General features: G+C 44.9%; 1 protein-coding gene across 3 annotated transcripts in view; it reads left to right on the top strand.

The window, feature by feature from the left end:
* Positions 1-27493, top strand: part of DNAH17 (dynein axonemal heavy chain 17) — a 12633448-nt gene that overhangs the window by 1748140 nt on the left and 10857815 nt on the right. The window lies entirely within an intron of this gene.

Raw genomic sequence — 27493 nt, 5'->3', positions numbered from 1 at the left:
TTACAACTACTGGCGCATCTCACTAATCAGCAGAGGTGTGTCTGATGAGTTGCAAAGCATCAGCCCACCCGTGCGTCACCCCTGATGGCCCGCCTGTACAAAGCGGCACACCGTGGCGCTTGAGTGGCAGATGTGTGATGCATCCCTGGTGGAATAGCCGGGCTTTGCTGGAGTGGCGTGGCAAGTGTGAACCCGCCTCCAGCAAGGATCAGGGGTGCACGATTGCTGACATGCTGCGGCAATCCTTACACCTGCTTCAAGCGGGTGCGTAGATTTCAATCCGCTTGGCCATAATAGTAACTGAGTGAAATCTTGTAGTTTCAATCAGCCACTTTTAGGATGCGATCCTGCACCGTATGCGTCACGTTGTAATAATCCTGCAGCATGGCGCTTTGTGTGCTCCGCCGCTGCGTCACTAAAGTGACCCTATGGCGGTGCACAGAGGCGCAGGTGCCTTGTTGATCTGCCCATTTGTCCTTATAGACTCAATGGTGTTTGGGAGCACACTGCCTCACAGTCCCAGCACAGTTTGCCCCTTTGCATCCGGGTAAATGCTGTTTACAGTACTAACTTACTCCTGAATCATCTGTGTTCGCAGGGAATGCTGCCAAGTTCCTCTCAGATCACAGTAACACTCACAGGCACACAGCAAACCCAGATGATTTACTTTGCTCTCTGAAACTGCTGCTCTCTACTGATGAAGCGCTCATTCCAGGAACACGTGTCTAGCGATATACAGCAAAGTCAGCTGCAAATTTGTTGTATGACTCCAGATTATTAATAAGTAAGTTTGAACTGTGTACTGCATTTACCAGGAGGCAAAGGGACAAACCGTGCTGGGACTGTGAGGCAGTGTGCTCCCAACCCCCATTCTGTCCATGCACTTACATTACATGTATGCACACTGTCATATACTGATTTGAGTTTCACATGGACATCTCATGTGTATTATTGTGGCTTGCGCAACTGCATTATCCAAACCTCAACCTTGGCATTGTTGTGATCTGTGTGTCGTGTCACTGCTGCATGTGCCAGTTCAACTACAAGTCCACCAGAGGAGAACATTAAGAGTCCAGATATAATAGATATTGGCCATTGATATGGATTTGCAGCTATTTAACGTCTGGACAAGTGTCATCTGCTTTGTAGCATTGTATGGGACAAGACAAATGTGGGTCACACATCCACGTGGGGTCTGGAGTACTCCTCTAGCTACATTGTGTGTCTGGCCTTTTGATGTCCCCACACATCTTCGGACAATCCAGTGCCACATAGTGTCTTACTTGACTTACAAGGTAGTGCAGTACACCGCTGAACAGTATTGGGCGGTTGTGACAGCTACCTGTACATGTGAAATGTCATATAGGCCACTGAGGGTGAGACGTCTGTCAGTGGACACACCTTGCCAAACTATGAAAACTTGTGAGTGATGCAAGGATCTCAAAATCTGTCATGACTCCAAGGCACATGATGATCTGTCTCAATTGGAACACAACGCTACAGGTGCAATGCTAATCACAACATCCAATCCCCTATGGTCTGCCATGTGCAGACTGGACAGTCTCTGTACCATCGCTCATCCAATGCACACATCTGTTATGATTGACTTGGTTCAATTGTAGTGGTGCTGGCAGAGCAGAATTCAATATGGATGCATGAGTGTGGCTCATTTACCCAGTTGTCATGAGAAAACTACAACTCCCAAAATGCACCCTGGCCTGTATAGTACATATGCCACAGTGTGCCTCTTGAAACCTTGTGACTGCTGCTTGGACATGCAATTGGCTAATGGAGGCATGGAACACACAATGGTACAGCACTGTTTCACTCACATCATACTCCCAGACTCATATTGCATATGATGCACTTACTAGGTCCATGCTGCTCGTGCTCCTCCAGCTGAGCATGGAGGGTCGGCCAAGCTGCTCGCAGGACCCTCCTGTACAGTGGTGACAGGCGAGGACAATGTACATGGTGCTGGGAGGACAGGCCAGCCAGCTCGGAGCCTTGGTACGGGCCCACCGCTTCGGGTCCTCCCAGCGCTTGCGGCACGCCCTAGCCCTCCTGCTGGCCACTCCCACTGCACTGCAGCGCTCGGCGATGTTGGCCCATAGCCTGCCCCGGGCTGCAGTGCTCAGCTGGTGCTCAGGGTCCCCATATAGCTGAGGGAATTTCTCCAGCACCCCCTCCACCAAGATGTCCAATTCCCTGTCTGTGAAAGGGGGGGCTCTCTCCTCATAATCCTCAGCCATTATAGGGAATTAGGTCAGATGAGAGCAGCAGGATGCCTGAGGATCTGATCAGTGATAGAGGATGACTCAGAATGACCACAAAATGGCTGCCAACTACTTCCTGTGATGTATTTCCTGTCTCCCACTTCATGTATTGCCTTGCCTGTATGAAATTATGTGTTCTAGTTTATTTTCGTAATTTACGGCCCGAAATCGTAGTTTCCGGTTCCGGGTCATAGTTTACACGCACGCGCATTACGATGCGGCGCCGGAAACTACGTATTGGTGCCGTAAATTACGAAAATGACCCGGAACACATTATATCATACAGGAAATGTTATACAGGTAGTGGGAGACAGGAAATACATCACAGCAAGTATTTTGCAGCCATTTTGTATTCATCCTGGGCCATCCACATTCAGTAAACAAATCCACTGCCATCCTGTTGATCTGATGTAGGGGAAAGTGAAATGACAATGCAGGTGTGTATCATGAATATGTATGAAAAGGGGGAACAGGTCATTTCAAGTCATTTATGCAGTGACAGGGGGTGGGGGCTGACAACATCCATCCCACTTTCCTAATCTCATACTTTGCATTATGGGACATGTAGTTCATATTGAGTACTCAGTATCAGAGTTGAATGAAGTGTTATGTAACATTGGTGTGGATATGTCAGATACATATGGGGGCAGCTATACGAGCCCTCTGTGCACCAATTGTGCCACAGTAGCGTAACTTTGGTGGCGCAGCAGCGCTACGCCACCTCCATGCTGTGGGGTATCTTCAACATGACGCATCTGTGAAATGTGTCATATTGTAAGGCCCTGCACCGCAGTTGTGCATTCCTGCACAGGGGGGACCTTCCAGCACACAAACACCTCCGAACAGTGGCAGGGTGAAATTTACTAAATTACACTCAGTCATTTTCATGGCCATGCTGCGTCACAACCCTGCGCCTGCTTGTAGGAGGCCTAAGAATTGATGCAGCATGTTAGGCATCGGCTCGCCGCTTGCCTTGCTGGAGCTCCATTGCGCTTGTGACCCGACTCCAGTGGTGCTTCACCTTTATGACAGCATATGCTTCACGCTTCTGTCTATACTTGGCCCACAGCGCACAGCTTTGTAAATGCGGCACATCCATGATGGCGCAAGGGATGTCTGCTGTGAGGCACAAATACTGGGGCATCCCTGCTGATATGCAGAGATGCAACTGTTATTGTGAACCTGACCCATGGTGCATGAATCTCCCATGACATCATCACTCACATTCTGTGCCCATCATTTGTGGGGGAGTCAAATCTGTAGTGGTCATAGGCCTGAGTATGCAACCTTTTGTGATTTGGTGACCCATCCTTATGAGGTCCAGGTATGTCTGTCAGGACATGTATTGTTTGTCATCAGCGTGAATAGTTTGTTTTAGGGATGTCCACTACGCTGCTTGCTGACATGGGCACATGACCTGAGGCACAATCCACCTTTTGATTTCTGTCAGCAGCTGTGATTTGCATGCAGTTAGTGTGGTTTGCTAAGTCGTCTCATGGTGGCATTTATGGACACTGTTGTGTCTGTCCACATTCCATCATTGCCAACAGACAGCAAACCACATGTTGGCCGTGACACTACAGGTTGCTCATGCAAAATACGTGGCAACGAGCTGATCACGGACTTGCATGCCCTGACGTCGGTCATGTGCAATAGCCCGGTCTCCCACATTCAGAGCTAGTCGAGGTTCGAGAGGCATGTGTAAGCCATGCATTAGAGCAATGTTGTGCAAAACACAACAGGCTAGTATGATCTTGCACACGACTACTGGGGAGTACAGACGCACACCCCCTGTGCGGTCGAGACATCTGAATCGCGACTTCAACAGTCCAAACGTGCGCTCGAGTACGTATGTGTGCCCTATTGTACCTACGCTGAGGTACAGTGTTAGCACGCCTGTAAGGGGTGAGGAGATGTGGAGAGAGTGCATACCCAGCGTCGCCTAAGGAGGGAAGAAAGGGCAGTTGTTAACATTTCACTCTTTGACTTTCACAGGACATGATCTATACGTTCATACATGCAGTGTCTGTTGGGCCATGTATCTTATTGTACAATCATTACTATTGGGGGGCATTCAGACATTTCAATGACGCATATCACTCATTTTCAGTGCTTGGTACTTACCCAGTAGCCACATGTTACCAAAGTCTCCAGCAGCCATACGCCGAGCAAGAGGTGACATGCGGAATATGAAGCAGTCATGTGTACTGCCTGGGAACACTGCATGCACATTGATGAACCTTCCACTGGCATCACAGACAGCTTGTACATTGATGGAATACCATCTGTGTCTGTTGCAGAAGATGTGTGCAATGTGGCGGGGTGGCTGAAGGGCCACATGGGTGCAATCAATTGCACCCAGCACACGTGGGAATTGTGCAAGGAGATAAAAATCTCTTGCTGCCCTTTGTCTCATGCCCAAAGTATATGGCATTTTGATGTAGTTGGGGGCTCTATCAGTGATGCATCTCAGTACCTGATGCAGGCACCGCGACTGGCTCGCCTGGGAAATGCCCACATGGTCACTGGTGACCCTTTGGAAGGACCCAGTAGCAAAGAAGTGGAGGGCAGACAGGATCTTGAGGTATGCTGGTATTGCATGTGAGCAGCAGGTCACAGAGTCAAGTTCCTGCTCCCACTCACATACCATTTCCAAGATGACTTCAGGTGGGAAACGGTACTTGGCCCTTACATCCTGGCTGGACATTCCAAATATGTTGACCCTCTGCCTGTAGATCCTCTCTGCTCTTCTCCTCCTCCGCAATTAGTTTTGCCGCATGGCAAGGGGTAGTGCTACAAACACGTTCAGTGACATCCTGAAAAGGGATTGTTTGTGTCTGCTCTGCTTTCATACATGCTGCAGGGCTGGGATTGGCTGCTGTGTGTCAGCTGATCCATGTTGGGGGATGGGTGGACCTTGGCCAGGTGTTTCCCTTTGGCTAATATGGCCAACGGCCCATAATCGTAAATTACGGCCCGTAATCGTAAATTACGGCCCCTAATCGTAAATTACGGCACAATGCCGTAAATTACGATTACGGGCCGTAAATTACTCCCCGGCGGCGGACGTAAAGTTAGTAGTCTCAAATCAATTCTGTGAATACCGAAAGTAGTAAGTTTATTCTGTGAATCCCAAAAGTAGTAAGTTCATTCTGTGAATTCCGAAAGTAGTAAGTGCATTCTGTGAATACCACATTGTAGTAAGTGCATTCAGTGAATACCAAATTGTAGTAAGTTTAGGATTTTGTCTTAAGTTCATTCTGTGAATCGGGCCCTTGGATTTTTACAGTGAAATTCTGATTTTCATCTGTGGTTCTGCGTAAGTTTACTTCAAGGATAAATCACTGTGGTGATGTTGTCTTTCACACATGTGGAGTTTGAAAATATGTTATTTATGTGTTACTAACATTGACTTTCTGCATCAAATAAACTTTGGTTAAAGTTTGATTTTCTTTTGTTGTTTTTTCAGATAGACCCCTGACGAAGAGACTATGTCTCGAAATGCATAGGGTTGGAATTGCACAATGTTCATAATTGATTGAATAATGTATTATTTACAAACTGTAATTGTACTATAAATTCCTGTGATATTCTTATGTACTTATTATCATTGTTATTTCGAGCTTCAAATGTAACAAAGATTGTAATTAGCAAATTGATAAAGTTACATGAAATCACTTATCAAACTATTTCTCATTTAGTTGTTGCATGTTGGAGTCCAAGCCGCCTATTTAGGGACTTGGCCACTTTTTAAGGCATCATTCTCATTGCCACGGATGGGCAAGGCAATACTGGTTCACAGAGCTGTTCGCCTATCAGAAGTCTCTCCAGTATGTTTTCATCCTTCAGATCATCTACTTTCTATAGACCAAGACCAGGTGATTCATCCTCAAATTCAATCTCTTCACTTGTCAGCCTGGCTCCTCACCACACTGAGTTTGAGAACATAGATATTGCTGAGGAGTGTCGGTCCATTCTTAACAAGGCCCATGCTGCCTCCTCGGTCAAGTGTTACTCAGCCAAATGGAAAAAAATCTGCTTCTGGTGTACAAATCACTCATACTTGTATAGTATGAAGTGTGAACTGTAATTTAGCTTTTTATTGTTCCGACAGGAGGCTACTGAAGATTTGCTTTATATAAAAACAAAATTACTGTGAAGAAGGGTGTTGCCCGAAATGCATTTGGGGCACTATAAATGTGTGATTTATCAGCTATTGATACACTGTACATTGTTGATTTAATTTGTTAATCATGTATTACAACATCTTGTTTTGTTTTCATATATGATTCATTGAGAATACAATTGATGATATGCAACGAATTATTTGATTCTTGGTATATATTTTGCATCATTTTTAAGTATAGTTGATTAACTACTTGGTTGAAACCTTAGGGGTGATTGGCTGTGCGCTTCTATCAGGTATGGAGTTTTCTCCATAGTCCTTTCAGTGATTTGTTCTCAAGGGACAGTGGCAGATCCCACACACGAAGCAGCATGCATTGATTAACTTTTTACTTTGAGTCATACGGATTAACATCCAAATAAAGAGTGCAGGTTAAAACCATTCATTGAAGTACAAATCACTCATGCTAGCCACTCTCTTCTTCTCCGGAGGAGGTTTTACCATATCTCTTGTCGCTAGCAAAAGCTGGCCTTTTTCATTCTTCGGGAAAAGTCCATTTGGCTGCAATTTCAAGGTATAGTAGACATTCGAACCATTCGTCCCTATGGTCCTAAAGGTTGGTGAAGGATTTCATGAAAGGCCTTTTCAGAGCCTACCCACCGGTTCGGCCTGCTCAGATGGTCTGGCAATTGAACACTGTGTTGTCTCATCTCATGAAAGCGCCATTTGAGCCAATTCACAAGTGTGACATAAAATTTCCATCTTGAAAGGTAGCTTTTCTCTTAGCCTTCACGTCGGCTAGACGTATTAGTGAAATTCAAGCCTTCACAGCAACAGAACCTTACCTTCAATTCCAGCAGGATAGAGTGGTGCTACACACTTATCCCTTGTTCAAACCCAAGGTACCTACCACGTTCCATCTGAATTAACCTGTGGTCCTGCCTTCATTCTTTCCTGCTCAGTCTACACCAGCAGAGAGCTTCAAAGAGAGCACAAAGTAGTTGGGAGGGATTAATACCAGCAATCAATACAAGTCGGGGTTGGTTAATTCCCAAACTAACAGAAAGCAATTCTACAGTTTATTTAACACATTACTATACAATGATCACAAAACTGGTCATCATCATGATTACTAATTTTATTTGTAGTAATCTGTACTTCAAGACTGATAGTGCTATTTTTTAACCAAATCACATTCTATATTATATCAAGTGTACATATATACATATTTATCTGTAAACACAGGACAAATCTATATCTACAATTTTGGAATCACAAGCAGCATAAAATATGTCACAAAAATCAGAAAATAAGTACATAAAACAATTCTTTTTTCACCCCACAGGAATTATTATTAGAATCACGGGCAGTGTCCCCCTATTCAGGAGGTCCACTAAGAGGAAGTCGTGTACAAACACAATGGGTTCAAGAGAAATATATGAACCTAACTTCAGACTTGTGTTTAACCAAACAAATACTCAGGTACACAATATCAACAAACTCCTCTTGTCGAGAATCAACTGTCGACGCGGACGCGTTTCGGCCTCCAGAAATCTTGGCCTCCTCAGGACAAGGGTGAATAGGAAACCTAAAAATACATAAAAAGAACCCATCTGGTTCACTAGGAATCGTCTCTGTGCTACCTCAGAGTAAAGCAACCACCACTAGGTCCTACCCAGAAAGAAGTGAAAGACCACCAATGCAATTTCACACCATAACTAAAAAACTAAATGAAAAAATAAGAAAAAACAAACATATCAACGAAGGGAGCCAAGCCCACACTAAAGGGCTAATAAACTAAAGAAAAAAACAAACTCAAATTATATTAGATGAAAGGGAAAAAACACCATCACCAGAGTGCTGAAAGAAAGGCAACTTACTACTAGTTCAACCAAAACTTATTATCCAACGGCTGTCCAGAGCACACTCAATCTATGTGTCAGAAGGATAACAAACAACGGGCTAGTTAACCAGGAGGCATTTCCCACTATGTAAAGACAACGATAGTTACAGCACTGTAAACACACTAACCACTGTATCCTCTTACCTGGGCCGTGCTTAATCAACAAGTGTCATTATTTCACACGTGGCCACTAGAGACGCGGACCACCCTCCGCTTCAGGCACTTCTTAAGTAATCCGCTTTCTCTGTAAACAACGGGCACTCCCATAAGTAAATAAACTACTGGCACAACCTCACGGCACTAAAGAAATGTCGACTAAACGCGCTCGCATATAGCCGATCTCGGCGTCACACGTGACCGAGGCCCAGTGTGTCACGTGGTTGGCCCCTACGGAGCCATAATATCAAACAAGGGACTGACAACCCCGATACAGACTGGTGGAGGACGCTTACAAGGCACCAACAACTGGCTACAACGAAGACTCAAAATCAAATAAATACCTAGACACCCTTCTATTTATATGTGAAAGGAATCTATATCACAAGAAATATATATCAAAGGTCGTAAATATTCACGATGTTTAGAAGGAAGAAGAGAGAATTGAGAGGTAAAAGGGGAGTGAACCGCATGGGGGGATTGGAGGAAGGGGGAGGCTTAATTTACACAGACTCTATCCCCACAAAACCAAACGGGTAGGTGAGCTACAGCTTAGCAACAATTCAACAAACTCCATACGGCTGACCAGATGTGTCAGTATCAAATAGCACAAAAGAAATGAACACGGCCCTATCATACGTATCCCAGGGCCCCAAGTTCCCCGACCAATATGGTGCTAAGTGGCATCGCCAGACCACACGAGGCAGCACAGAGACGGAAATACATTACAATGTTACAAATAGGTACATATATACATATATATATATACATTTCATCACACAAAACAACAACAAAATATACAGAAATGAAATACATAAACTACACAAGCAAATAACATCAATACTGAAGTGAACACGTGCAACCAACATTTCAGTTATGTACAAATTTAAGTGAAAAAAGGTCCATAAACCATTTAGACAGAATCCATTAAATCCTCACCTCCGGAGTACCCAAAACATCAGCCAATCAATGCCCATATTTCATCGTGGTCGTTCAGACCAAGTGTTGTAGTATGGTATTTCTCTATCATTCTTGCTTCAAGCTTGTTCAGGGTTATTTGAATGGTCACTTTATTCTGGGGTTTAACCACCAGCAACACCGACCATCTGATGTAATTTTCGTTATGCCCATGTTCCAAGAAATGTTGAACTAAGGGAGCCCCCTGCGTTCTACACCGAATTCTTGATTGGTGTTGCATCACTCTCTGTTTTACTGCTGACCAGAAAGAACATTTTATTATCTTCACGGGGGATTTTAATTGCCATTTATGCATGTACAGCGATACGGAGATATGTGGCATGGTGAATCTTAGGGGTGATCCCTGTACCCATTTTGAGCATTCTGTACTTGGAAACTTACTTAATCATTTACTATTTGAGTGGGACCTGAGCTTTGCAAATGAACTTTGTGTTCCTCCGATCCATTTTGAACCGACTTTTTGTGGGCGGGGGTCCCGGACCATCATAGACTTTACATTGGTCTCTACCAATCATCATCGCAGTGTACTCTCGTTTAACTTAGAGCACATTGCACTCAGTGACCATTATCCAATTAGTTCTAGTTTTGAAATAGGGCAGAGAGGCAGCAAAGCCACCAAAGTAGTGGAAAACATCTATTTACATGGGATTTCTTTGGCTAGAACCAATGGATATGTAATTAAATGGCGTAAGGTAAATCCAAATAGCTTCCTAGAGGACCTGGTAGTGGAACAGAAAAACGATGTTATGACCTGTTTAGAGGAGAACCCTAACCCCACCAAGGTCATTGCAGCGTTTGACAAGATTTCAGTCCACATTAGTAACAAATTAACTGGTACAGCACGAAAAGGGGGTCAGAGTAGAGTAGAGGGATGGTTTAACCATGAGTGTACTAAAGCACACTCCCATCTGATCCAGGCCTTAAAAAAAGCTCCAAGAAACCAGCTAGACATTAGAGCAGCCAGAGCTTCCTATAAGGATGCCCTAAAAAAACGGAGGAAGGATATGAAGCGGTCTGCCTGGGAAGCTTTAATTAAAGCGAGTGCATTAAAAGATACTACTGCATTCTGGAATGCAGTCAATGCCCCTTTTTTGTGGAGAGGAACACTGACCAGGTAGAGATTGTTATTGAAGAAACTCTCTGGGTTAAACATTTCACTGAGCTATACAAACAAGAGACTTGTACTGGATTAATGAGCTCAGCGGTGGGAGTTACGAGCACCACAGAATCTGATGCACTAGATTTATTCCCCCTTAATGTGGTCTTCTCTTTAGATGAGGTGGAATTAGCATTGGCAGATAGTTAAAATAGTAAAATCCCGGGACCAGACGGTATTCCAATTGACATCTATAAGGATAACGTCGCCCTATGGGCACCGCTCCTTACCAATGTTCTAAACAGCTGTAACATTAAGGGTTTCCCAACTACCTGGCAGGAAGCTATTGTTGTCCCCATATTTAAGAAGGGGGACAGAAACGATCCTAAATGCTATAGGCCAATCTCCCTCCTTGATTCGCTAATGAAGGTAGCGGGCAGAATTATTTTAAATCGTCTCCAATTATGGGCTGAGGAGAAAGCCGTCTTCTCAAAATTCCAGTACGGCTTTAGGTCAGGCCTTGGTACTGACGAACAAGGCCTAAATTTGACCTTAGTAATAGGTAAATATTCGGCAGCAAAGAGAGGAAATCTATTTATGACCTTTGTAGACCTCAGTTCGGCCTTCGATTGCTTGAATCATGATATTTTGTGGGCTACTTTAGTAGATCTTGGTGTTGATTTTAATATTCTTAATTTCTTGAAAGAGCTTTATAGAGGAGCAGGGGCCAAAGTCCGCTATGGAAAATTGGGAGAATGCACGTCCAAATTCCCAATTGAGAAAGGAGTCCGCCAGGGATGTATCCTGGCTCCCTTTCTCTTTAATTTATATATAAATGGGGTGGTAGACCATTTATTAAAAACAGAGGTGGACTACCCGCAAATAGAAGGTGAACGTGTCCCTATCTTTCTGTATGCCGACGACGCGGTCATTATGGCCCGAACACAAATTGGCCTCCAGAAGGCCTTAACCAGCTTCGCTTGGAACCTGAGACAATGTAGACCAGCTTTATTTAAGTGTTTGACTTTATCTGATGAAATAACTATTATCGCTGTGTCTAGGTACCTGAAATATGTTATTAGATGCAGATCTACTATGGTTTGACTGAAATCCTTATGAGTTTTTATGACTGTTGTTTTATCCTTGCACCCTAGGAGTAAGGGGTGTCTTGTATCCATGAATTATGTATTGTATATAGCTTTTTAAAATCAATTGTTATCATTTTACTGGATGTAATTACTCTATCTGCTTTTATGATTTTAATGTAAAATCGAATAAAGCTATCTTTGATTTACTGCTTGAGTAGTCTGCCCTATATAGACTTTTTCACACGGGCATATCAAACAATAAATAACGTTCTTAGTGTTACAATTAGAAAAATTATTCTGAACATGTTTCATATTGTTCAGCCACACAAATTTAGAGTTGGTGGTGTATGTACATACCCCACAGCTGGTACATTTAAAGTGCCCACTAACTGGTGGTAACCCCAACATATTTCTAAGTCCACCCTTGGGTGGAAGATCCCTGGTTGCTTTGACAAGGTATTGACGTATGTTTTTGCCTTTCCGAAATGCAAATAAATGTTTCGGAAGATTGAACTGTTCAATGAGCATCCAATTGTGCAAAATGATTTTTTTTATTTTATTTGCTTTGGGGTTGTATGTAAGTACACACATGAGTTTATCAGATTACTTCTTTTCTTTTGTTGTTAAAAGGGTCTCACGAGGCGTAAACCATGCTCGTTTTAATGCTGCTCTGACCATTTTCCTAGGGTACCCCCTATTGCAAAGCTTAACTTGGAGTTTCTCTGCATTCTCAAAGTAGTCAGTCTTATTCGTGCAATTTCTACGAATTCTTAGAAATTGCCCATACGGCAGGTTCTTCTTCAAGGATCTGGGATGCCCACTATTGAAATGCAATAAAGTATTGCGGTCAGTTGATTTAGTGAATAAGCATACTTCTAGGAACCCCTCGTTGTTACATACAGACACATCCAAGAAATTAATCCTCGAGTTACTATATGTGATGGTAAAGTTTAGGTCACTCGAGCGATTGTTCAACCATTCATGGAACACTAAAAGTTGTTCCTGTGTCCCTGACCAAATCGTAAAAATATCGTCGATGAAACGAGTCCAACGGGCGATATTCGAAGTAAAAGGTGTGGCATCATTAAAAATAAAATTGGTTTCGAAGGTGTCCATAACCAGATTAGCAATTTCGGGGGCAAAAAATCAACCCATGGCCACTCCTTTGACCTGGGTATATAATTCGTCCTTGAAAGAGAAGAAATTGCTTTTTAAGCAAATCTTGGCCAAGTCACAGATAAAATCAGTAGGGACCACGTGAGGTCTAGGTCTTTCATCCAGCACTTTCCTCATTACCAGTAACGCTTCCTCTTGTGGTATGTTTGTATAGAGGCTCTCGACATCGAAAGTGACCAACAACTGGTGGTCACTATCAAATGTCGAGTCTTCTATTTTGGAAATAAAATCCATTGTGTCCCTAATATACGCTTCGGTCAAGGGAACAAAAGGTTTCAAAAATACGTCAATGTATTTGGCAAGGGGTTCTAAAAGGGTTCCACAAGCCGCAATAATGGGTCGCCCGGGGGGGTGGTGGGTGTTCTTCTGTATTTTCGGTAGAACATACATCTTAGGAATTTTAGATGTTATTATATTCAAATATTCATATTCTTTCTTACAAATGAATCCATCTTCCATGCCTCTAGTAGTTAAATGCAAAATCTGAGCCTTCAAACTCGCAGTAGGGTTATCAACAATTTGGCGGTAATGTTGAGGATTCCTGAGTTGATTCAGAACCACATTATCGTATTCACTTGTGTCCCAAAGCACTATGCCGCCCCCCTTATCCACGGGTTTTATAATAGTCAGGGGGTTATTCGAGAGTTCAGTCAATGTAGTTTTTTCTGCTCTGGTAAAATTGGGTTTAAAGAAAGCTCTTTTTTTGTTATATTCATCAACTTCCCTAAGAACTTGATTTTCAAAAAGAACAATCTCATCAGGCATAGATGTTTTGTCGGGGCAAAAAGAGGATTTATTATATAAGCCACTCGTATTAGTTTCATTAGTTACTGTATTTTCTGAAAAAAAGACTTTTACCCTTATTTCCCAAAGGAACTGAAAGACTTTGGTTTTAGTATTCACCGGATCTTGGAGAGTTAAGGGGACAACCGACAGACCTTTCTGTAAAATTTGTGTTTCTATCTCCGTTAGACAGAGAGCTCTGCATTTCTTGGACAGCAAACGTAAGTAAAAGGTCAACAATCAAAGTTGCAGTCCGTATTCTTTTTATTTTTCAAATAGGTTTCACAAAGTTCATGTTCCAACAAAAAATGTTCAATCCAATCCAATAATTCAATTTGAGGAATTGTCACTCTCGATGTTAATGGTTGTTTACAGATGAAAAATTAGACTAAAAAAACAGCCTACGCATTTCGTCCTTCTAGGACCTCATCAGGGCTGTAAGAAATAATTAAACAAACAGACAATCACAATCAATTTCTCAAGCAAAATATACATGCCATTAATTCCACCTTCTGATACTGTGTGTATATTCGTCCCACATCATTTATTAAGGTTCTGTACTATCCACTACTCCTTTGGTAACAGAAAATAATGCCAAGTCTGCCTATATAACAATCTATTATAAGCATATGTGTTTTAAAATCAAGAATCCACCAACCTAGGCAAATTTTACCCATATCCTGCTAATTACATATTCAGTCACTGCAAAGTGATAATATATGTAGACATACCTCATCGATATAACCAGCTAAAGTATGCTGAGAGCTGAATAAACGTCGTATGAGCAAGACAATATCTTCATCATTGTCCCATGGCTGCGGGGCCTGTATTTCAGAATACACTATCAGTTGTAAGATATAATTCAAAAAATCACTCACAATCATCACCCATCTTAAAATGACATCCCAAGACTCCCTTTTCAAACTGAAAAAAGGTTCACTTTTTGTACTAAGCAGTCCCTACCCTTAAGGGTATTGGGGTATCTCCAAAAGTTGGGATTACTACCAGTAGTGTGTTTTGGCAAAGTAAAAGACTGGTGGGGTGTCTGAGTAGAGACGTGAGGCCCTAATAAAGATGGTCTCAGCTTCCTCAGATCACTGGCCACCATGGAGGCCTCTATTTCCATGACTGAGTTGAATCTGGCCCTAAGGGTAAACCTCTGGCTGCCTACAGCTGGGGGTTAGGTCCATTTGGTTGGAACACTGGAGGGAGAGGGTAGGTTTGGAACCATTTGGTCCCAGGTTTGTCCTTGCCCAATAAAGTCCATCTGGAGGAGGTCCCTACCCAAGGGTAAGGGGGATCCCTCAGAGTGTTGAGGAAATTTCTTCTGGCTAGGGCTTCTAGACTAGGTGCCCCTAATCTGTTTATGAGGGTGTTCCTCTGGACAGTGGGCCCTTGGGGGTCCACTGCCCACCCTGACCTCCGCAGCCCTAGGCCGATTGAGGTAGGGTAGAGAGGTGCAGGTTTCCTGCTCCAGACTGGGTACCACCTTGGAAGGTTCCCCTACCATCAGGGGTGTTGCCAAGACAGGCCTGACCACTTCTGGGGCAGTTTTGCCACAAGGGGTAGGATCATTTCCCTGAGGAAGCTGACCCTTACCTATAGTCCGGGGGGAGGAGACTTTTCTTCAACCCTTGTGCTCTCTGGTGGAGTAGAGTGGGCCATTCTTTCAGGCTCCACCACTCCAAAATTTACCTGGGGTTTGGTTGAGGCCCTGTGGGTCCCACCAACTCTCTCAGGGAGGCCTAACATTCTTAAATGGTCCTGGTATTCAACTTCAGCCCAGGCAGAAATTTCCAGATCATTACCCAACAGGTAATCTACAGGCACTATTGGGGACACTGCCAATCTATTTCTGCCTGTGACCCCTCCCCAGCTGAGATTGACCATGGCCATGGGATGATCTGTCCTGATGCCATCAATGTTGGTCACCTGGTACTTAAACCCAGGTAAAAGCTGTTGAAGGGGTACTAGGTTCCCTGCCACCATGGTGGCACTAGCCCCTGTGTCCCTAAGTGCCACAGCTTTCTGACCATTTATTAGTGGCTCCTGTCTGTACTTGTCCAAAGAATTAGGATTGACAGTAAAAGTGGCAAATCCCATGCCACCAGCACAGACTGAGGAGGCCTGTGAGGGGGACCTTTCTAAATTATGGTCCACCTCAGTTCCCCATGAGAACCCACCTAACTTTTTGGGTGCACTGCTACCACCTGGAGGATTACTATTTGTAGCACCAGGAGGAGTGATAGTATTGCTGGGAGGAACAGTTTCCTTATTTCTGGCCTAGGGGCAAATGGGGTCATTTGTCCAGTGGTCAGGCTTTTTACAGACATGGCAGTTAGGTTTCTTTTCAGGGGAGGAAGGAGTTTGAGACTCACCCCCAGAAGAGGATGTTTGAGGCCCTATAGTGGATTTATCTTTTGATTTATCCCTGCCTTTCTCCTGGTTCTTGGAAGAATCTTTCTCCTGGTCATCACCCTGATTCTTTAGCTGTACTCTGGTTCTGATCCATTTATCTGCCCTCTTGCCCAATTCTTGGGGAGAAGTCAGATCTGAGTCCACGGGTACTGGTGTAAAAGCTGGTTCTGACCCATGTATCTGCCCTCTTGCCCAATTCTTGGGGAGAAGTCAGATCTGAGTCCTCCGGGTACTGGTGTAAAAGCTGGTTTTGACAATTATTAAAGATCTGCTCCCTCATAATCAAATTGTACAATCCTAAAAAGTCATGCACCTTGCTGCCATGAATCGGCCTTCCAGAGCCTTAGTAGCACAATCTACAAAGTCAACCCAGTCTTGAGTCGGTGCCTTTTGGGTATCTCTGAACTTAATCCTGTATTGCTCAGTGGTTAAGCCAAACCCATCAATCAAAGCACTCTTCAAGACTTTGTAATTATCAGCATCCTCTTCTCTAACAGTGAGGAGTTTGTCTCTACCTTTGTCTGCAAAGGAGAGCCACAATATTGCTGCCCACTGCTCCTGAGGGACCCTCTGTACATTACAGGCCCTCTCCAGTGCAGTTATCCATTTGTGGATGTCATCCCCACTCTAGTAGGGAGGGACAATCTTGTTTAGGGTCCTATGGTCATGAGTATGTTTTCTACCTCTAGGGACACTGTTGCTCTAGCCGCAATGGGGCTCTAGCCACATCTTTCTTTGGAGCTCTCTGAAGCTCCAGTGATTCCCTATCTAAGGCCAACTGCTCTCTTTTGATTCTCAGCTTAGCTTTTTCAAACTCAAGCAGTCTGCACTTCCTATCGAAGGAGGATTCTCTCCTGTGAGAAGCGGAGGTCCTGTGAGAGACAGAGGTCCCTACGGATGTACCAGAATGATCAGATTCCTGAGAAGGAGATCTGGATCTTCTTGGTAAACTGTGAACTCTTCCCCGTGGAGTTAAGAGAGGACCATTGGGGCCTTATTCTTCATCCATAGGAAGTATTGGACTGTCCAGGTTTAAATCATTCTGATCATCCTGGTCAGGATTAGAGTCCAGTTTATGGAAGTTTTCACTTCCTGGCCTTTCCTCGTCTGCTGTCCCATCCACCTTGCCTGTCTCATCAGCCCTTGGGGTCTTTCTGTGATCATCCAACAGCAAAGCCTCTATGAGGTGTTTTAGTGTCTTCAATTTTCTAGACGCACACATATTTCTCAATTTCTGAAATGAGAGATGGTCATACTTAGTAAGCAAGGAGCCACTGGCTGCTGCCCTAGAAGACATACTAGTGTTATGTGGTGTAGGCACCTACCTAACCTAGTGATAACTAAATTCTCTTGAGTGGGAGAAAGGGTGTGCTAGACCCTTGACTTACCCAACTCTAAGTTCAGTAGAACTTACTTTATTCTAGTCTTGATTTATATGTACCTAATATCTTTAGTGGTTTTCAGTTAGTCACTCAATGAGATTATCTGGTAAAATAAAAGCAAGCTTGAATTCCACCGCTGCCACCAATGTGATAAGTTGGCCTGGTTTATGCTGTCCACTAGTTAAAGTTGGCACCTTGCACCAGTTCAAACAACCCTTATTGAGGAATAGGTTGAATACAACCTGTATTGAAAGCTATCCTAGTAGTAGCTATGGAGATCAGCCTTCAAGCTAAGTCTAGAAGGAATGTAAAGCAGCTTGTTTGACCAGATTGTAACCTCCTGAATGACCAAATGAAAGGAGAACCACACAAGTGTTATTATAAAAATATGTGTTTATTACTAAACACTCTCTACTAATCTGTTTATGAGATTAGAGCACAAGATACACAATATTAAATCACTAGAACAACAGTAGATAGCACAATACACAGCGGGGTCCAGGGGAATACCGAACCATATACTAAGAAAGTGGTATAACAAGCACGACTTGACTAGACACAGTGCCTAGAGCACATAGAATCGCTGGGACCCGAAGGAACCACCCAAGGTAGTGACACAGGGGACCCACGGAGGACGGGTGCAGTGTGAGAACACAGCCGCGAGCTCCGTACAACTCTATAAGAAAGTCGCAGTTGGAATTTTAAAGATTAAGGCCACTTAGGAGAGGACTTTGAGCAAACCCTTTCAGACATAGAAGGTTCTAAGGCCAGCACCCATGTGAGCCCCAGAGTACTCTTGTTACCTAACCCAGGGAAGCCGGGTGCATAGGTGTCAAATGGTGTCGGGAATCTTCATCGTTTTCAATGGCGTGATGCTGCAAAGTGCTGCTGCCGTGAAGAGGGAAAGTGTACGGTGTGGTCCGAGCCTGGATCGGACCTGAGAAGAACCTGAAAGCAGAGGAGACAGAGTCTGGGTCACTTGCCAGTGACCAGGGACACGATAGACAAATGCACACCGATGTCGGTTGTTTCAGGTGAGAAGAGGTGCAGCTTGACTCTGCAGCCACGGGGACCAGGAGACCTTGAGGATGACCAAAGTCCACAGGCGAGCTGTCCCATCGAAGGATGTCGAGTGCTGGTGGGTCACTGTCCAGACAGAACACCAACAAGCCTTGGCAACTGCAACCCGTGCAGTCAGAGGAAAGATCCTTCGGTGAGGACCAGCAAGGCCCTGGGGGCTCTCCAAGCTTTTGAGAGTCAGGGCACGTCTGGAGCAACCAGGAAAGCCAACTGAAAGTCATAGTTACCTTCACAGGGACCCACAGGCCAACGAACGGACCTTGAGAGGAATCACTAAATAGTAGCCCACGGAACACTCGTGGAGTGTAGGCTGGTAATCTTTAGTGGAAACACTGCTCGGGGTCAAGACTACAAGTAGCCCAAAGCCCAGCTTCAGGGGTCGCTTCTGCAAATGGACACGGGGGCCCAGGTGTTTGGGGTGCACGGTCCCCACAAGGGATACTGGCCTCAGGTTTGCTGAGAGCACTAGTCAACCTTGGGGACACTTGGATAGCCACCTCCTGTGTTGCAAAGTTATTCGAAGTCCTCAGGAGCTCGGGAGGTGCAAACCGGTCAGATGCGTCTTGTTGCCTGACTTGCAGTGGAGTAACTCCTTTCCTCCAAGGGAGATTCTTCAGTTGTCCAGCAGAGTGGAGATCATCGAAGGATACTTGGTTTCTGTAGCAGAGTTTAGTCCAGGTAAATCTAAAGCCCTGTAATCAGGGTTTCTACTTTATACCCAAGGAAGGGGAGGGAACAACTCTGGGGACCCACATATGGGAGGGTCAGGACAGAGAGGTAGTTACACCCATGTCCTTTGTCCAGTTTTGCACCAGAGCAGGAGAAAATGGCTCTTGCAACCGGTTTGAACTGGACTATGCACAGGGACACCAAATGTGCCCCCAGTGCAGACATCGAAGCACACTCAGAGTGCACCCACCCAGCTCCAATACACTAAAGTCTGTCTGGGAGGTGGTTACACCTCCCTGTAACAGAAAACCTATTGTTCGGCCTTCCCTGCCGGAGTTTTGTCAAGCAGCAGGAGGGCAGACTCATGTCTGTGGCTGGCAGCATCCATATTTGTGAAGCCAGGGTTGAGGAAAGTTTGTACCGGGTAGGCTGGTGCCCCACATTAGTGGTTCTATGGAGGAATCATACCTCCTAAACCAGTTACTTGTGTGGAGTTATGATTCCAAGGTGTTTGACACCAAACATGACATGTTTCTGTGCAGCCGTTTTAAAATTAGCATTTACTGCGAGGTTATAATACACTTAAGAGTATATGGTTAGGCTACATCACTTACAACCCCAGAGGATAGATTCCGAAGGCTGCAGAGGGGCTCTGCTCATGCATGGGCACCCTCTCACACAAAACCTAGCACTCTGCCTTCAGGATTGATAAGAGCTGCCATAGAGGTGACTGATAGGTTTATATGTGTAGTGATATAAGGTAGATATAGTGAACCTATATCTAAGTAAGGGGTGCATGCACCACCTTACACAGGTTGCAGTACCAGACCTGTGGTGTCAGTTTGAGTGTTCTCTCAGGGGTGGAAAATACATGCCGCAGCCCCTGGGAGGCCTCTGGGGTACCTATGCCCTGGGTACATAGTATACCCTATACTAAGGGTACCCCAGAATCCAATCTGGAGTGTACATAAAATACATGCAATCAATTTAGGGAGAAAGCAGATAGACTGGGGTCCTGATTAGCAGGATGCCAGTCAAACTAAGCTGAAAACCAGCAAAACTCCAGGAAAAATGTGGGGGTAGCCATGCAGTCAGATTCCACCTTCCTACAGGCTACTCTTCTTGATCTGCCGTTTGATGGGCACAAACGCTTTGTTGCAAAGGCGGATTTGTCTCTACAGCGGTACAAAGACAGTAGGGCTACTGCAAAGTCCTTAGATCTGCAGTCCCAACTTAGGGGTTATGGATATAGGAAGTACCGTGGTTTTGGGAAGACGACTTCCTTTCAGGGCCATCAGCAGCCTCAGCAACAGCAGCAGCTGAACCCTCTGTACAAATCGTACAGAGGAAAGGGTAGAGGTCGTCTGCAGGGGGGGTCTCTCGGCAACACTCCTCCTCTTCTTCCACTCCTGCCCCCACCGTTGGTACCATGGGAAAGCAGCTCTAGATCCCCCCATCTTGGAGCATGTTGGTCCTGTAGGGGGTCGGGTGTCCCATTTTCTACAAGATTGGAAATCTATTACATCAGACCTTTGGGTTTTGAATCTTGTTGTAAATGGGTACGCCCTTTCTTTCCAGAAGTTTCCACCTCCTTACCCTCCTTGCCAGGGCTGGGCTGGTGTTCAGATGACCATTTGCTGCTTCTGCAGCAAGAGGCTCTTGCTTTTATTCAGAAGGTGCGATAGAAGTGGTTCCGGAGCAGGAAAGGGGTCAGGGATGCTACTCCTGTTATTTCCTGATCCCCAAGAAGGACACCAGGATAAGACCTATCCTAGACCTCAGGATCCTGAACTTTTACCTCAGGCATGAAAAATTAAACATGATGACCCTAGCTCAGGTTCTTCTGGTGCTGTACCAAGAAGACTGGATGGTGTTGATCGATTTGCAAGATGCGTATTTTCACATTCCCATCCTGAAGTTGCCTCGGAAGTATCTCCATTTTACAGTAGGGTCCCAGCACTACCAGTTAGCGGTCCTCACGTTCGGCCTTACTTCCACGCCTCGGGTCTTCACAAAGGTGATGGCAGTGATGGCAGCTCATCTCAGAAGGTCAGGGATTCCTGTTTCCTCCTATCTGGACGACTGGCTGCTCAAAGCAAAGTCCCCTGAGGTGGTGCTGCATCATCTGCAGGTAACAGCACAGCTGTTGTTTGACTTGGGCTTCTCGATAAATGTACCCAAATTTCACTTAGTGCCCTCTCAGCGCAACTTGTTCATAGAGGCAGAATTTTTGGCTCTCAAAGCTTTCCTTCCCTCCCCTTTGCGGTCAGTCGGTTCAAGTCCTGACAGACAACACTACAGCGATGTGGTACATAAACAAACAGGGAGGCGTAGTGTTGTATCGTCTCTGCAGAGAGGCTCTGGAACTCTGGTCCTGGGCTCAGGATCATCAGATTTGTGTATTTTCAAATCGTCTGGCTGGAGTGCTGAATGTGTGTGTGGACAGTCTCAGTAAGCAATTCTCGGCCGATCACAAGTGGAGGCTTCATCCCGAGGTGGTTCATCAAATTTTTAAGATGTGGGGGCTTCCTCGGTTGGACCTTTTCACCACTCAAGAGAACGCACACTGTCTGTCGTTTTGCGGTCTCCAGTTTCATTTGAGGGGAGCATTTGGGGTTGAGTTTCAATTGGATTGGGGCTCACAACTCCATTACGCGTTTCCTCTCATAACCTTGATTCCTCGGGTTCTGAGGAAAATTCGCCAAGACCTGGCCAAAGTTATATTGATCGCCCCGGATTGGCCCAGAAGGGTGTGGTAAAAAAAATCTTCTTTACTGTTCATCGCACCCTCTGCTCCGTCTCCGTCTCAGGGCAGATCTCCTTTCGCAGTCGCAGGGGCAGGTTCTACACCCCCACCTCCAGAGTCTGAACCTTCATGCCTGGAGATTGAACGGGGCAATCTGAGTTCTTTCTCTCTTCCACAGGATGTGGTGGTTGTTATTTTATCGTCCAGGAGACACTCCACCAAATCTGTTTTTTCTTCTAGATGGGCCGGGTTTATGAAGTGTTGTGGAGAGAGGTCCATTGATCCTGTGAAGGCCTGTTTATCGGATGTACTTAGTTTTTCCCTTTCTTTGGCCCAGCAAGGTTGTGCTGTGGCGACTGTTAAGGGCTATTAGTCAGCCTTGTCGACCTTCCTTTGTTTGCTGGATCAGCTGTCTTTATTTAAGTCTCCCATTGTCACAAGGTTCATTAAGAGTCTCACAAATAGATTCCCTCCCACTCCCTTTATTATGCCTCAGTGGAATTTGAATTCAGTTCTTACATTTCTGATGGAGTCTCTTTTGGACCTGGTACCACATCTAGACAGCTATTTTCTAACCTGTCTTGGCAAATTTTTAAACATTGGTAGGGCAAGTATCCCCCGAATAAAGTTGTTCATTACTCCCCAATCCAATTTTAATTGCACATTCTCCCCCTTTTTTGTATTTAATTTCCTTTTTCTTGCACTGCACACTATCAGTTACCGTATGACTTGCCACTTACCTTTTTAAGGAAGTATAGGACCATACTACTTTCTATTCCAGTCAAAGGATCCATTGTATCATCTTAGTTTTCTTTGTTCATGAGAATAGTATGTCTACATGAATGGCCTAAACAAGGAATCCCAGATGATGAAGGGCGGTTCCGAGTGGTGACTGATGGGTACCTTGGACCATCTGTTAGGGTGTCTTTGTTTACCATCTTCTGTCAGTTAGCTGGTGGGTTGATTTGTTTTTTGGTGACTTGCACGGTTGATTCACTATTCTTTTAGACCCTCTGGAACCCTTTTTGTTGTTGAGTATAGTTCGGGAATGTTCCCAGAGCTGAGGTCTTTAAATATTCCCTTGGGTCCTCAACCTGATCGGTATGTTGTTGTTCTTTTGGAGCATTTTCATAGTTGTCCATTGAGGCTGCTTTTTTTTAAGACTATTTTTCTGGTGGCTATTACCTCGGCCAGGAGGGTGAGTGAGCAGCAGGTTCTTAGTTCTTAGCCCCCTTTCACTACTATCCATGCAGACAAGGTGGTTCTTAGGACCAGGGCTGCTTTCCTGCCTAATGTGGTTTCTCCTTTCCATCTGGGACAGTCTATTACATTGCCTACCTTCTATCCTCCCCCCTCACTCTTCCAAGGAGGAGAGACTTCCCCGCCTGGACCCTAAGATGGTGGTTAGTTTCTACCTGGACAGAACCAAGGACTCAATGTTAGACAACCAGCTCTTCATTGACTTTGTTGGGAAGATGAAGGGCAAAGCCGTCCACAAGAGAACGTTATCCAGGTGGGTCATCTTGTGCATCAAGATATGCTACACTCTGGCCAATAAAGAGCCTCCTGAAGGTATTAGAGCTCATTCTACTAGAGCTAAGTCTACCACGTCTGTTTTGGCTAGAGGTGTTCCTGTAGTGGACATTTTTAAGGCTGCAACATTGGTCTCCCTCCACACCTTCACAAAGCATTATTGCTTGGATTCTGAGGGGAGGAGGGATGGCCATTTTGCTCGTTCTGTGTTACAGGATTTTTTGGTATGAGTAGGTGGACACCCTCTTCCAGGAGCGGGGCTACTGTGGGATTCAATTCAAAAGGTGAGGAATCCACAGGCAGATGAAATCATCAGAAGAACTTACCTTCGGTAACGCTTTTTCTGGTGGATACAGTATCTGCCTGTGGATTCCTCATTGACCGGCCCTCCTCCGCCTTCGTATACTAAAAAAGTTTTCATGGTTTGACATGGTTTTTAGGTCTCGCCTATTCTAATTCCGCAAGACTTAAACCCAATGCTCCCAAAAAGCGGATTTTCAACAGTTCACGTGAATCACGTGACCACAAGTACGCGCATTTCCCCACATGAAAGGCATCTGCCTCCCTCCCTCAGGCTTCCCCAGCGTGCGCTCGGCCGGCCTCTGCCAGTTCTCCTCCCCTAATTATTCATTTCACTTTTCACGGCCGCAGGCCGTGACTCGCATTTCTACTCCGCCCAGCCCATGTAGTCACCTCCTGCCTTGAAGGCACACTTCAAAGGCATCAGCCTCCCACAGGCTTCCCTCCCACAGGCTTCCCTCCCCGCCCCCCGCCTGCACTCCCCAACCAGGCTGCCATTACTTGTTTTGTAAGTGTTGATCTGTTTGAGCTAGTAACATTTTTTGTTCAAATCTGCAGGTTATGCCGAGTGTGACAGATTATATGGAAACTACGACACATGCATTATTTTTTGCGAAAGCCACCACGGCCACAACATCGCATAATTCCGGTAGCCCAGTCTAAGGTCCGCAGAATTGCTTTTAAATTGGTATGTATCTGTCCCCAGACAATACACGGGCATGCTCCTCTCTTCATTCAGCCTTGCTTCGTCAGGAAAGGTCCGATTCCCTCCCTTTGATGTTTATACCTGACTTGCTGACAATTCCAAAGATCTGCCCTTCCAGACTTGGTAAAGTACATATCGGGTCCGTGTTGACAATATGGAAACGTCCACAGTAGACGGGATGAGACAAAAGAGATTTCAATTTGTGTAACTCCAACACAATAGAGCTGTCCGCAGTTTCAGTACCCGCACAATGGGGCTGCGTACATGAGCTGACAACTGTTGCTGTGCTCGCAAAAGGGGTTGTGTACTGACGCAGCTTTTACCCTAGGACGGCATTCACCATAGCTGTAGCAGTTTTTTATAGCGCAAACTCGACCCGAAGATATCAGAGCACTTTACAGGAGCACCAGTTCTATTTCGGTAAGACACATTCATTTTTTTTTGTTTAGGGCCGGGACATTAAGTGATTTGCCCAGAATCACGTTGTGCTTGTTTGTATCTGTGAAAGCTATATTTGTTAAAAGAGGTGTCTGCTTTTCATCCGTTCCCCCTCGTTCCTGTTTTGTTTTCCCCATCCCTTTTTTCACGCCTCCTCCCGTTCTCTGTGTTTCCCATCCTTCCCCTCCCGTTCTGTTGCCTGTGCGCTTTTCCCCTGCCCCCTCCATGATGCCCTTGTTTTGAGCTGCATTCATTTCCTGCCCTTTTGGACTAGTTTGACTTGCTAAATCGGTGATTAAGTGTCGCCTCATGCTGACTTGTGGATCCCGACTGTGACACAAGTCCATCTTTACCAGCCCCCCTTGGATAACTTCGAAACGAAAGTTATTGCATATTGTTTTCTGAACATTTTTTACACAGTCTGTAAATTATTTATACATGTGTCCTCATTTGGGCTATTTTTTTCAGCGTTTTGGTACATTAAGACTGCACCAGTAAAAATAAACATGCACTAAGAATCTCTCGAAGCATCGTGGCACTTATGTATAGTTTTTGCCTGCTCCACACTTCGTGGTGTTTAAAAAATCAGTGTGCCAATTACTGTTTCTGATCCTGTTTCTTTTTCCCAAAAAACCTCACGATCTAAAAATGCATTTTACCTTCTTTCTTTTTGAATTTTCTTAATATAGCACATACAACAAATTATTTTTTACTAAGGTGAGTTTTTTCACACCAGCAAGAAGCAGTGGTATAATACAGCATGTTTTCTACTGAAAATAGGCAGACAGGGCTACCATGAATTACACATATGTAAGACACCACATAAATTCAATCCACAACACACAATTCCACATCATGCCACAAAATTCAACAGCACACCACATAATTAAACTACACTACATACCACTCTACAATGCAACCATATCACATAATTACACTTCATGACACAATCCCACTCCAGATAATTCCAGTACACTCACAACCACATAATTACTATTCACATAATTCCACTGCACACTATGACACCTAATTTTCATACAAATACACTGCATATGGTTAAGACTATTCCAGGACCTGCTCACCTTCCCGCATCTCTAAATCTCCGGTTCAGACTCCTCTGAAGTCTCCTCAGGTGTCTCCTAGAAGATCAAGATCTCCTACGGTACTATTTTCTAGAGGAAGAACCCCTCACAGGTTGCTCTCTCCGCGTCCCCATAAGAGGCATACGAGGGATAGATCTCGTTCTTTCCATTCTTCACCAAAGAGAAGGTGACAAAGATCTCCTACCTGGTCTACATCCTATACTAGAACGTCAATAAAGGATTACTCTCCTACAAGTACATCTACTCCTCCTTCCAGGGTTTCACCTATTGACGATTTAACTACCTTCAATGAGGTATTGTGTCGAGGGGCATATAAGCTGAATATAACTATGTCAGTGCCTACGGTTTCTTCCACAATAATATTCGAAACCCTGCATCACCGTGCTTCATCTAGACCGCTACTGCCTTTGGTCCCTGGTATTCTTGACCTTACCACACAGACCTTCTTAACACCTGCAGCTGTGGGTTCCATACCCTCAAGGATAGCCAAAAAATATAAGGCTCCAGATCAGGATCCATTATTCCTGCGCTCTGACCCACCTCCAGATTCCATCATAGTGGCAGCGGCTAGGAAGACTCAGTCTACCATGTCTTCCTCTACGGCTCCTCCTGACAGAGACAGTAAATAATTGGATTCCATGGGCAGCAAGATGTGCAGCACATCGGCTTCGTTCATGAAGGTCGCCAGTGCCTCCGCTCTATTAGGTATGTCATCCCATACTACAAGAGGAGGTGAGCAATCGTCTAAAGAAAAAAGCCATAGAACATGTCCCAATTCATCAGAGGCGCCAGGGAGCGTACTCTCGATATTTTCTGGTTCAAAAATGAGGCCCTTCTGTAGAGTACAGGCCTATACTGGATCTTCAACTTCTAAACAAATACATCCGAAAAGAAAAGTTCAGACTGCTGGCTCTACATCAGATCTTCCCTCATTTAAATCAAGGGGACTGGATGTGCGCCACAGATTTACAAGACGCATACTTCCACATTCCAGTATCCAGGAAACATCAAAGGTTTCTCCAGTTTCAGGTGGCTCGACGCCATTTCCAGTTCTGAGTTCTGCCATTTGGTCTCAAGTTTGCCCCAAGAACTTTTTCGAAGTGCATGGCAGTAGTGGCGGCTTTTCTACACAAAAAGGGAATCTTTATTTACCCTTAACTCGACGACTGGCTTCTGAAGAGTTCCACTCCATCTCTACTTCAGTCGCATCTGTCGTACAGCCTCAAACTTTTTAGCACTCTGCGTCTAAGAGTCAATTACAAAAAATCGATTCTCAATCCCACTCAAAAAATTCACTACCTCGGTGTAGGAGAGTAGGGTCTGCTTTCCTATGGCCACCCCACTTTTTGCTTTTTGCTTCACTGGTTTTCGACTTAATGTGGCTGTGGGCCTGCTAATCAGACCCACAGCCCTGCTGTTCTCTCTCTAAAATTCACACCATGTACTTTAGGTACCTCACCAATTGGGAATTGGGTCACTCTTGTGAGTCCCTGTACAGTGTACCATAGGTACCCAGGGCATAGGTGCACCCAAGGC

The sequence above is a fragment of the Lissotriton helveticus genome, chromosome 7, assembly GCF_964261635.1.
Source record: "Lissotriton helveticus chromosome 7, aLisHel1.1, whole genome shotgun sequence".
Classification (NCBI taxonomy): Eukaryota; Metazoa; Chordata; class Amphibia; order Caudata; family Salamandridae; genus Lissotriton; species Lissotriton helveticus.
This window is presented reverse-complemented; position numbering and strand designations above follow the sequence as displayed.